Below are 10,930 nucleotides of genomic sequence, written 5' to 3' on the forward strand. Positions count from 1 at the left end.
TACTCAACACATCCCCAAAGGCAAGGGAATTAAAAGCAAAAGTGAATTACTGGGACCTTATGAAGATAAAAAGCTTCTGCACAGCAAAGGAAACAACCAACAAAACTAAAAGGCAACCAACGGAATGGGAAAAGATATTTGCAAATGACATATCGGACAAAGGGCTAGTATCCAAAATCTATAAAGAGCTCACCAAAGTCCACACCCGAAAAACAAATAACCCGGTGAAGAAATGGGCAGAAAACATGAATAGACACTTCTCTAAAGAAGACATCCGGATGGCCAACAGGCACATGAAAAGATGTTCAACGTCGCTCCTTATCAGGGAAATACAAATCAAAATCACGCTCAGATATCACCTCACGCCAGTCAGAGTGGCCAAAATGAACACATCAGGAGACTACAGATGCTGGAGAGGATGTGGAGAAACGGGAACCCTCTTGCACTGTTGGTGGGAATGCAAACTGGTGCAGCCGCTCTGGAAAGCAGTGTGGAGGTTCCTCAGAAAATTAAAAATAGACCTACCCTATGACCCAGCAATAGCACTGCTAGGAATTTACCCAAGGGATACAGGAGTACTGATGCATAGGGGCACTTGTACCCCAATGTTTATAGCAGCACTCTCAACAATAGCCAAATTATGGAAAGAGCCTAAATGTCCATCAACTGATGAATGGATAAAGAAATTGTGGTTTATATACACGATGGAATACTACATGGCAATGAGAAAGAACGAAATATGGCCTTTTGTAGCAACGTGGATGGAACTGGAGAGTGTGATGCTAAGTGAAATAAGCCATACAGAGAAAGACAGATACCATATGGTTTCACTCTTATGTGGATCCTGAGAAACGTAACAGAGGCCCATGGGGGAGGGGAAGGAAAAAAAAAAAAAGAGGTTAGAGTGGGAGAGAGCCAAAGCATAAGAGACTGTTAAAAACTGAGAACAAACTGAGGGTTGATGGGGGGTGGGAGGAAGGGGAGGGTGGGTGATGGGTATTGAGGAGGGCACCTTTTGGGATGAGCACTGGGTGTTGTATGGAAACCAATTTGACAATAAATTTCATATATTAAAAAAATAATAATAATAAAAAATAAAATAAAATAAAAATAAATAAAAACCATTGATGGCTAAGCTTTAAATCCCCAAAAAATAAAATAAATAAATAAATAAATAAATAAATAAATAAATAAATAAATAAGAATTCAAAGCTGTTTTAATAAGTGGTGAATTTCAGTTCAGTTCAGTTCATTTCAGGGAGTTTGTAACTAGGCTGCACGTTGAGCCCAGGCTGAGCAGTTTGCAATAGCTCTTTGTTCCTAAACAGGAGTAATCTTGCACATGCATGCACCCCCACCCCCTCCCCGGGCTACAGGACAGGAGTGAGATCATACAGGTTTCCTCTTTGGCTGACTCAATCTTCAGATCTGTCTGTTAAGTTTCTGATTGAACTGCAGAACTGTTTGTGTGCCTTTGCTACTATCACAGAGAAGTTGGCTTTCCCAGGCTGCTCACCACTGGGATCCCCACTGTTTTCAACAACACCCTCATACTTGTAGGCTTCCTGCCTCTCCTCCATAAGGTCAGCTCCCTCCTCAAGATGACAGACCACCAATGTTTGTGGTGGGTCACGTCCACGCCGGGCAGAACTCTACGATAGGGCACTGGAGCCAGGGGGAGCTTGGAGGCTGACGTGAGAACACTGGGTGCCTGGTGTAGAACTTTTGCAACATAGATGCATGGAAGCACGTGGTTTAAAATCATGGACTCCCATTGTCCTCATCAATTCTGAATAGATATCTGTAAATAACTTCTTCTCTATTTAATACATGCCCTTTGTGATAAATTTTCAGAAACCTTAAATGGTTGTTTTTTTTACATTTTTTACATTTTTATTGATGCTTTGGTGAAAAGACTTGCCAAGCTCCTTGAATAGCCATTTTGGAAGTCCCACACTAAGGCCACTCATATATAGGGATGTGTACAGAAAGTAGGAATAGACAGAGAATAAATCCATGTGCCCTGCAGAAATAAATATCACTTAGTACTATATGAAAATATTAAAATTCAAATATATAGAGATAACATAAATAGTAGTAAAAAAAGTCCAACATTTTGTTAAACAAAAAGAGACAAAAGTGTTTTTCGTTTTACTTTTTTTTTTTTTTTTTTTTAATTTTTTTTTTCCAACTTTTTAAATTTATTTTTGGGACAGAGAGAGACAGAGCATGAACGGGGGAGGGGCAGAGAGAGAGGGAGACACAGAATCGGAAACAGGCTCCAGGCTCCGAGCCATCAGCCCAGAGCCTGGCGCGGGGCTCGAACTCACGGACCGTGAGATCGTGACCTGGCTGAAGTCGGACGCTTAACCGACTGCGCCACCCAGGCGCCCCTCGTTTTACTTTTTAAAAAGCACCTGGGTTTTCTTTTTCTTGATAAACACAAAACTTCCTAATTTGTCAAAGTAGCAAGATAATTGAAACTTCCTCATTCTTATTGAGTATAAGTACTTTTAATACTATTCCAATCCAGGTAAACGTTTGTTATTTACAAAATTCCTCTTGAAAACAAAGGACAGCTTGAGTGTTAAGAGTTCACAAGTGAATTTCTAGCAGCATTAAAATATCCTAAAAAAGTGAAAGTAACAAATTTTTAATATTAAGATTGTTCACTTTATCAAAAATAATCAAATAGTATTTAATATGGATGTCTGTCTGCCTTTTTTTTTAAATTTTTTTAATGTTTATTTTTGACAGGAGAGACAGAGAGAGAGAGAGAGACAGAGCATGAGTGGGGGAGGGGCAGAGAGCGAGGGAGACACAGAATCCGAAGCAAGCTCCAGGCTCTGAGCTGTCAGCACAGAGCCCGACGAGGGGTTCGAACTCACGGACCGCGAGATCGTGACCTGAGCCGAAATTGGACGCTTAACTGACTGAGCCACCCAGGCGCCCCTGTCTGTCTGCCTTTCTATTGACAGACCATATACTTTATAGTGAAATTCTTATCTTGGAAATGCTAATTATGATGCAACCAAAGACACGCAGAGGTTTTATGTGTTCATTCAAAAAGAGACTTATAATAGTGAAAAAAGGAAAAATGAGAATTTATACTTTTATAAATTCTAATAATTTAGGGAAATTTTTCATGAGATATATTTTGGATAATTTTTAAATTCTCCTTCATTGTATGTTTGTATTTTGTGTGTGTGTGTGTGTGCTTGTGTGTGTGAACACACAACAGTTGCACACAATTTATTGATATTTGTTTTATTTGTATGTGATTTACTTGTATTTGATGTGTAAAAATTTATTAGTAATCTTTGGGACATAATATTTTTTTCTTGAAAAGGTATTGGTAGGAGCAAGGGTATCACAGTTTCAGTTAAGCATATATTTAGAAACAAAATTAGTGATACTCACTATATGTCCCAAAATCACAAAACATAAATTTGTTTTCATTTAATTAGAAAACAACTATGTCTTTACACTCATGATACAATACTAAAAAATAAACAAAGACAATAGATTCTCATACTGATATAAAGTGATCGTTTCATTAGTGAATTGCAGAATTGGTGAACATAAGAAGGAAGCAAAATGTTTGTATTAATGAAAAATGAGCACGGTTTTAGCTACAAAAATAGATTTTAAGTAGCCCTTTCAAACGATCTATTTTTCTTTCTGCCTCCCAAACTACTGGAGTTTTTCCCTCAAATTTCTCAAAATCTATATTAAATAGATTTGTATTTTGCCTCCAAATAAAAGCAGAATCTCAGTCCCAGGGTAACATTTTTCAAACTGTGATCCAGACAGCACACCACATGCATCAGAATAACACCGGGAGATACATAGTAAACTTGTCGTTTCCCAGCTCCCACTTCAAACCTGCTGAGTCAGACTCTCTGGAGTCAGGACACCACGATGTATATGTGCAGAGTTTTCACAGGCGATTGTCATACTTGAGAAAGTGCCACAAACAGAAGAGGACCCAGTGGTTACTAGGTATGCAAATGCCAAATACTGTTTATCTCTGATCTCTCATGTTTAAAATGCACATATTAGTATCACCATCTTTGATATTAAAAATAAGCTTTGATGGAATATTTTCTCCTATTGCATGACATTTAATAAGATGGAAGGATTTTAAAATCACGTTTGCATCGCTACAGAGATTATTTAACAACACAAGGTACAGCCATAAAAAGTTTCAAACGGGAAAAACAGATATTTGAATGAATGATCAGATTAGCTTTGCTCCACAGATTAGAATCCCACATTCCTGAAGCATACTGAGTACACCCAAATTATTTTTAATTTTGTATTGTTTTATTTTACTTTTGGTGGGGGGAGGGGCAGAGAGAGAGGGAGACACAGAATCGGAAGCAGGCTCCAGGCTCTGAGCTGTCAGCAAAGAGCCCCACGCGGCGCTCAAACTCACAAACCGTGCGATCATGACCTGAAGTTGGACGTTTAACTGACTGCACCGTGCGAGTACCCCTATCCAATTTTTTAAAAATAATTATATTCATGATTGCTTTCTTGTTATTAAATCACATGTGAATATAACTACCTAGACAAATGAGGAAAATAAATAATGTGGTAACACTTAAATCCTGAAGATAATTTTTCTTTGTTGCGCAAAAACTTCTCATTTGATAGTGTCCCAATAGTTTGTTTTTGCTCTTGCTTCCCTGTCTCAGAAGACATGTCTAGAAAAATGTTGCTACAGCTGATGTCAGAGACCTTACTGCCTGTGCACTCTTCCAGGATTTTTATGTTCTCAGATCTCACCTTTAAGCCCTTACTCTGTTTTGAGTTTACGTTTGTGTATGCTGTAAGAACGTGGTTCCGTTTCATTCTTTTGCATGTTGCTGTCCAGTTTTTCCAGCACCGTTTACTGAAAAAACTGTCTTCTCACCATTGTATATTCTTGCCTCCTTTGTTGGAGGTTAGTTGACTGTATGTGTGTGGGTTTGTTTCTGGGCTCTCTGTTCTGTTCCATTTGACTATGTGTCCATTTTTGTGTCGGTACCGTACTGTTTTAATTACTGTAGGTTTGGAGTAACTCTTGAAATCGGGGATTATGATACTTCCATCTTTGTTCTTTCTCAAGATTGCTTCGGCCATTCAGGGTCTCTTGCGGTTCCACACAATTGCTAAGATTATTGTTTTCTAATTCTGCGAAGACTAATGTTGGTATTTTGTTAGGGATTGCACTGAATCTGTAGAGTGCTTTGGGTAGTATGGATGTTTTAACAATATTAATTATTTTAATCCATAAGCATGGAATATCTTTCCATATATTTGTGCCATCTTCAATTTCCTTCATCAGTGTTTTATAGTTTTATGAGTGTGAGTCTTTCACTTCCATGGTTAAGTTTATTCCTAGGTGTTTTATTATTAAGAGTACTATTGTAAATGAAACTTTTTAAAAATTTTTTTCATTCTACTACTTTGTTATTAGTGTATAGAAATTGTACCGATTTCTGTATATTAATTTTGTATTCTGCAACTTTACTCAATTCATTTATTCTTATAGTTTTTTTTTTTTGGTAGAGTCTTTAGGGTTTTCTATGTATACTATCATATCATCTACAAATAGTGACAGTTTTACTTCTTCCTTACCAATCTGGATGCCTTTTGTTTCCTTTTCTTGTCTTATTGCTGTGGCTAGGGTTTTTAGTACTATGTTCAATAAAAGTGATGAGAGTTCATATCCTTGTCTTCTTCCTCACCTTAGGGGAAAAGGTCTAATTTTTTCACCACTGAGTATGATGTTAATTGTAGGTTTTTCATATTTGGACTTTATTATGTTCTCTCTAAACCCACTTTGTTCATCAACAAAACAAAAATGAAACCTACTAAATGGGAGAAGAAATTTGAAAATTATATATCTAATAAAAGGTTAATATCCAAAATGTATAAAGAACTTCTACAACTCAACATCAAAAAAAAAAAACCCAAATAATTTGTTTAAAAATTGGTTGAGGACCTGAATAGACATTTTTTCCAATGAAGACATACAGGTGGCTAACAGACACATGAAAAGATGTTCAATGTCACTCATCAACAGGAAAATGCAAATAAAACCATAATGAGATACCACCTCACCCCTGTCAGGATGGCTAGAATCAAAGACAATAAACAACAAGTGTTGGCAAGGATATGTGATATATTTACCCAAAGAAAATGAAAGCAGTATATGCACTCCTATGTCTATGGTAGAACTATTTACAATAGCTAAGATATGGAAGCAACCTAAGTGTCCATCAATAGATAAATGGATAAATATATTATATGAGATCCACAAAAAAAAATGAGATCTTGCCATTTGTGACAAAATGGATGGACCTAGAGGGTATTGTGCTAAGTGAAATGCATCAGGCAGAGAAAGACTAATACCATACGATTTTACATACGTGTGGGGTCTAAAGAACAAAACAAAGGGAAAAAAGGCAAAAATAAATCTATAAATAAAGGGAGGAAACTGATGGCTGCCAATGGGGAGCATGTGGTGAAGTGGGGAAATGGGTGATGGGGAGTGCCAGACATGGGCTTCCAGCTACAGAATGAGTAAGTCACAAGGATAAAACGTGTCACAAAGGGAATACAGTCAATGTTCTTGTAATGGTGTCGTATGGTGGCAGAGTTTAGTCACATTTGAGTGGACCATTGCATAACATATAGTCTTGATGAATCATGATGTTGTACACCTAAAAGTACATTGTGTGTCAAATATACTTCAGTTGAAAAGTTTCTGCCCTATGTATCATATGACACCATAGGCAATAAATTCAGAGCTAGTAAATTCACTATGTTACACCTTATCACTGTTGTAAAATCACAACTAAACATTTCTATCTGGAGTAGGTGGGATGTATTTTCACATATCTTGTTGATATATGAGTAATTCATTTGGCTAGAAAAGAGAGAAAGACCATTGGACAAATGTGACTAAGAAACACCACCTAAATATGTCCAGCAGATCTGGTTTCTGAGTCCAATGTATCAAGATAATGGCTTCGCCATCTCATTGAACAGCGTAGAAAGTAACTTCATTCACTAGTCCTGAAGAATGTTCCTACACGTACTGGGAATATTTTATTGTTGACATAATAATGATTCAAGTTTTTGGCCAAATATCTGAAATTTAGATTTGAAAGTCCCCCCCCCCACCACACCTTTTTCTTTCTTGCTTGCTTTTTTTTTTTTTTTTGTGGCTCTATAAGATTTATTGAAGTGAAAATTAATTATTATGTAAATTGAATCACACATATGGCAAAATACTGACAAGAGATTTTTAAAAAGTGTTTCCTGGAGTCACTGCTAAGCAGAAAAGAGAGGTATCTAGACCCAAATCCACCAAATGATATGCAGATTAGTTTCACCTGATAGTCACCTCTGGTTCGGTTGTAACAGACTTCAAATCTGTGCCACATTTAACACAGCCATTTTATTTTCCAGACCTTACTATCTTTGCAAGTAATTGATTTTTTATTCTTTGGTCTTAACGAATTTAGCTCTGATATTATATCCATCACTAATTAAACACCTGTGCTGTGCAACTTTGTGCTGATCCATTGTGAACATTTCCAAGATACATTAATGGTTTATGGATTATCCACACTCTTCCTGTTAAAATTAATGGGAGTCACATGGCTAATTCCCTAAGTGCCAGAATGAAAATTGCCCCATACTGTTCAAAAGTCCTCACAAGTTCTCATTTCTTACCTGGTGTGCCAAATGCTGATAAGTAGATTGTACCACCTGCTTTCATCACATATTTATCTAAGTGGGAATGGGAAAAAAAGATACAACAGGACTTCATTTGTCATATAGGGATTCAAACCATTTTACAGGTTGGAAACACATCAGTAGTAGTTACAAAGTTATTGACTGGGGATGAATTAATATTTTAAAATTAATTTTATTACGAAAATGTTCCTAAAGAAAATCTAATTGTAAGCAACACATAGGTCATAAAACTTTTAGACCAGATGCTTCATGAATATGGGAAAGATATGAATCTTAATGTGAAAAAATGTTGGCTTCATTACCAGCAATAGCAGTCAGATATTTGCTATATTGATTATTGAGATTCATTCTTATTCTAAACCTGCTGCTTATTCTTTGACAATTTTGGAATACAAACACATTTGGACTGGAATTTGAGAAAAAGGAAAGTAAACCTTATATTTTACAATTTTACTACATGGGACCAATTTTCATAAAAATTAAGTGAAAAGATGGGGCACCTGGGTGGCTCAGTTGGTTAAGCATCTGACTCCTGGTTTCAGGTCAGGTCATGATCTCATAATTTATGAGTTTGAGCCCCATGTCAGCTTCTGTGCTGACAGCATGGGGCCTGCTTGGGATTCTCTGTCTCCCTTTCTCTTTGTCTCACTCCCACTTGCGCTCGCTCGCTCTCTCTCTCTCTCTCTCAAACTAAATAAACATTTAAAAAAATTAAGTGAAAAGAGAAAGTAAAACAATGGTATTTTTCATGTATTATTGAATTTACAATTTTCTGCAGGAGTGTGCTTGTCTTGTCCCCCAACCCCACCACATTGGGTGGACGCCACAACATCAGTAGTGCTTTAAAAATTAAGGAAAATTTTACACGGAGACAAAGAAATCTTCAATGTACAATGTTACAGTTATGGACAATGGACACTTCCCTGTACCCATATCTTTTTCAAGATAAGATATTTTTATCAAGTGAGCAAATTCTTCCTTGTCCCTTTCCGGTCAATTCATGATCTCCATGAAGTAAACAAGATTCCTATTTCTTTAAACATAGATTCCACATACACGGAATTATGCCTTGTGCATTCCTTCACGTCTGTCTTCAATGGTTCAGCATAATGTTTTTGAGATGTATTCTGATTGCCTGTGTCAGTATTGAGTACTGCTGTTGAGTGGGGTTCAAGAGTGGCTATGCTAAAACATTTATTAATTCTATTGATATTTTACTTCAAGTATTTTTTACTACTATGAATAAAGCTCCTGCAAACATTCTTTTACAAGCTCTTTCATGGACCCATGTCAACATTTCTGGGAGGCAAATCTGTAGGAGCAGCATCGCTGGGTCACAAGGGAGGTGCCTGTTTATAATAAATGTCCAACCAGTTCCCAAGTATTGTTACCACTTTACACTCTCAGCAAGAAGCCATGAGAGTGCAAATGAATTCCTATTCTCATCCCAATTTGGGGTTTTCAGGCTGTTTAATGAGAGTGATTCTAACAGGTGTGAACTAGCATCTCCCTGCATCTTTGATTTGCACCTCTCTCTCCTTGACTAATTAATTGTAGCAAGTTCATGTACTTAGAGAATATGCATGGTCTTACTGGGCTAACTTCTCTGTCCAATATTTTTAAATTTATTTTTTCTTTAAAACGTTTTTTTTAATGTTTATTTATTTTTGAGAGAGACAGACAGACAGAGAGAGACAGAGCGTGAGTGGGGGAGGGCAGAGAGAGACACACAAAATCCAAAGCAGGCTCCTGTCTCTGAGCTGTCAGCACAGAGCCCGACGCGGGGCTGGAACTCACAAACTGCGAGATCATGGCCTGAGCCAAAGTCGACGCTGAGCCACACAGGCACCATGACATTTTTTATTTTTTTTTAAGTTATATTTATTTTTGAGACCAAGAGAGACAGAGCACTAGTGTGGGAGGGGCAGAGAGAGAGAGAGAGAGAGACGCAGAATCCGAAACAGGCTCCAGGCTCTGAGCTGTCAGCACAGAGCCCTACGCGGGGCTTGAACCCACAAACCGCAAGATCATGACCTACGACGACATCTGACGCTCAACCGACTAAGCCACCCAGGCGCCTCTTGTGTTACATTTTTAAGTCTATTTTGTATTTTGTTGTTGGGTCAATTAGGTTAAGTTGTTTGACAGAGCTGTGTCACTCTTCCTGTATCTCTAATTGTTGTATCAGGTTCTGAGAGAGAAGTACTGAAACACACATGGGAGATCAGAATGGCAAAAATAGATATAACAAATGAAAAATGCCACGAGCTTTCATTGGGGATTACAAAAGATAACACCCAACAGTGAGATTCTGGGGGTGCTGGTGGTGGTGTGGTGAAAACAGTTTGCTGATGGGTGGTGTATTTAGTCATGCACCAAAGTTTAGAATTGATACATGATCCTAAAAACAAACAAACAAACAAACAAACAAACAACAACAAAAACCCCAGAAGATTTCTACATTCAAGTTGTTAAAATTTTATGTGTGATCCAATGGAACAAGATTAATAGTAAATACATTTTGGAGTGTGGCTTATAAATTGTTAAAATGACACAGTTTACCTATAGGTCAAAATTAGCATATGAGGGGCCCATGGATGGCTCTGTCCCTGAAGCATCCTACTCTCAATCTCTGTTCTGGTCTCACGATTGTGGGATCAAGCCCCACATCAGGCTCTGTGCTGACAGTGTGAAGCTTGCTTGGGATTCTCTCTCTTTCTCTCTCTCTGTCCCTCTGCTGTTTTGAGCTCTCTCTCTCTCAAAATAAATAAATAAACAATTTTAAATTAACATAGGCATGTTATTCAAAAGAAACAACCTGCCCAAAATAGAGTCACTCTTGCTAAGCCCATGTCACTGGGCCAAACCTGTTCTGACTGCCGTTTCCACCCTCCCCAGGGATATAATCTTAACTGGCCGGTTATTTAGTTGGATTTTTGTTACTTGGCAGTGTTGGTTTTGAATCACATATCAGTTGGTATCTACAAAGTTAGTTAATGCCACATTCTATTTTTTAAAGATAAACTTACCAGAGTCACACATTACTATCTAAAATTCATTTCCTCTTTATAATTGATTAGTTATTTTATTACTATACATTCTTTCTTGTTTCTTTTCTTTTAACCTTTTGCTTTTGTTTGTTTGTTTGTTTATTTATTTATTTATTTATTTATTT

Source organism: Panthera tigris, chromosome D2 (genome assembly GCF_018350195.1).
Source record: "Panthera tigris isolate Pti1 chromosome D2, P.tigris_Pti1_mat1.1, whole genome shotgun sequence".
Lineage (NCBI taxonomy): Eukaryota > Metazoa > Chordata > Mammalia > Carnivora > Felidae > Panthera > Panthera tigris.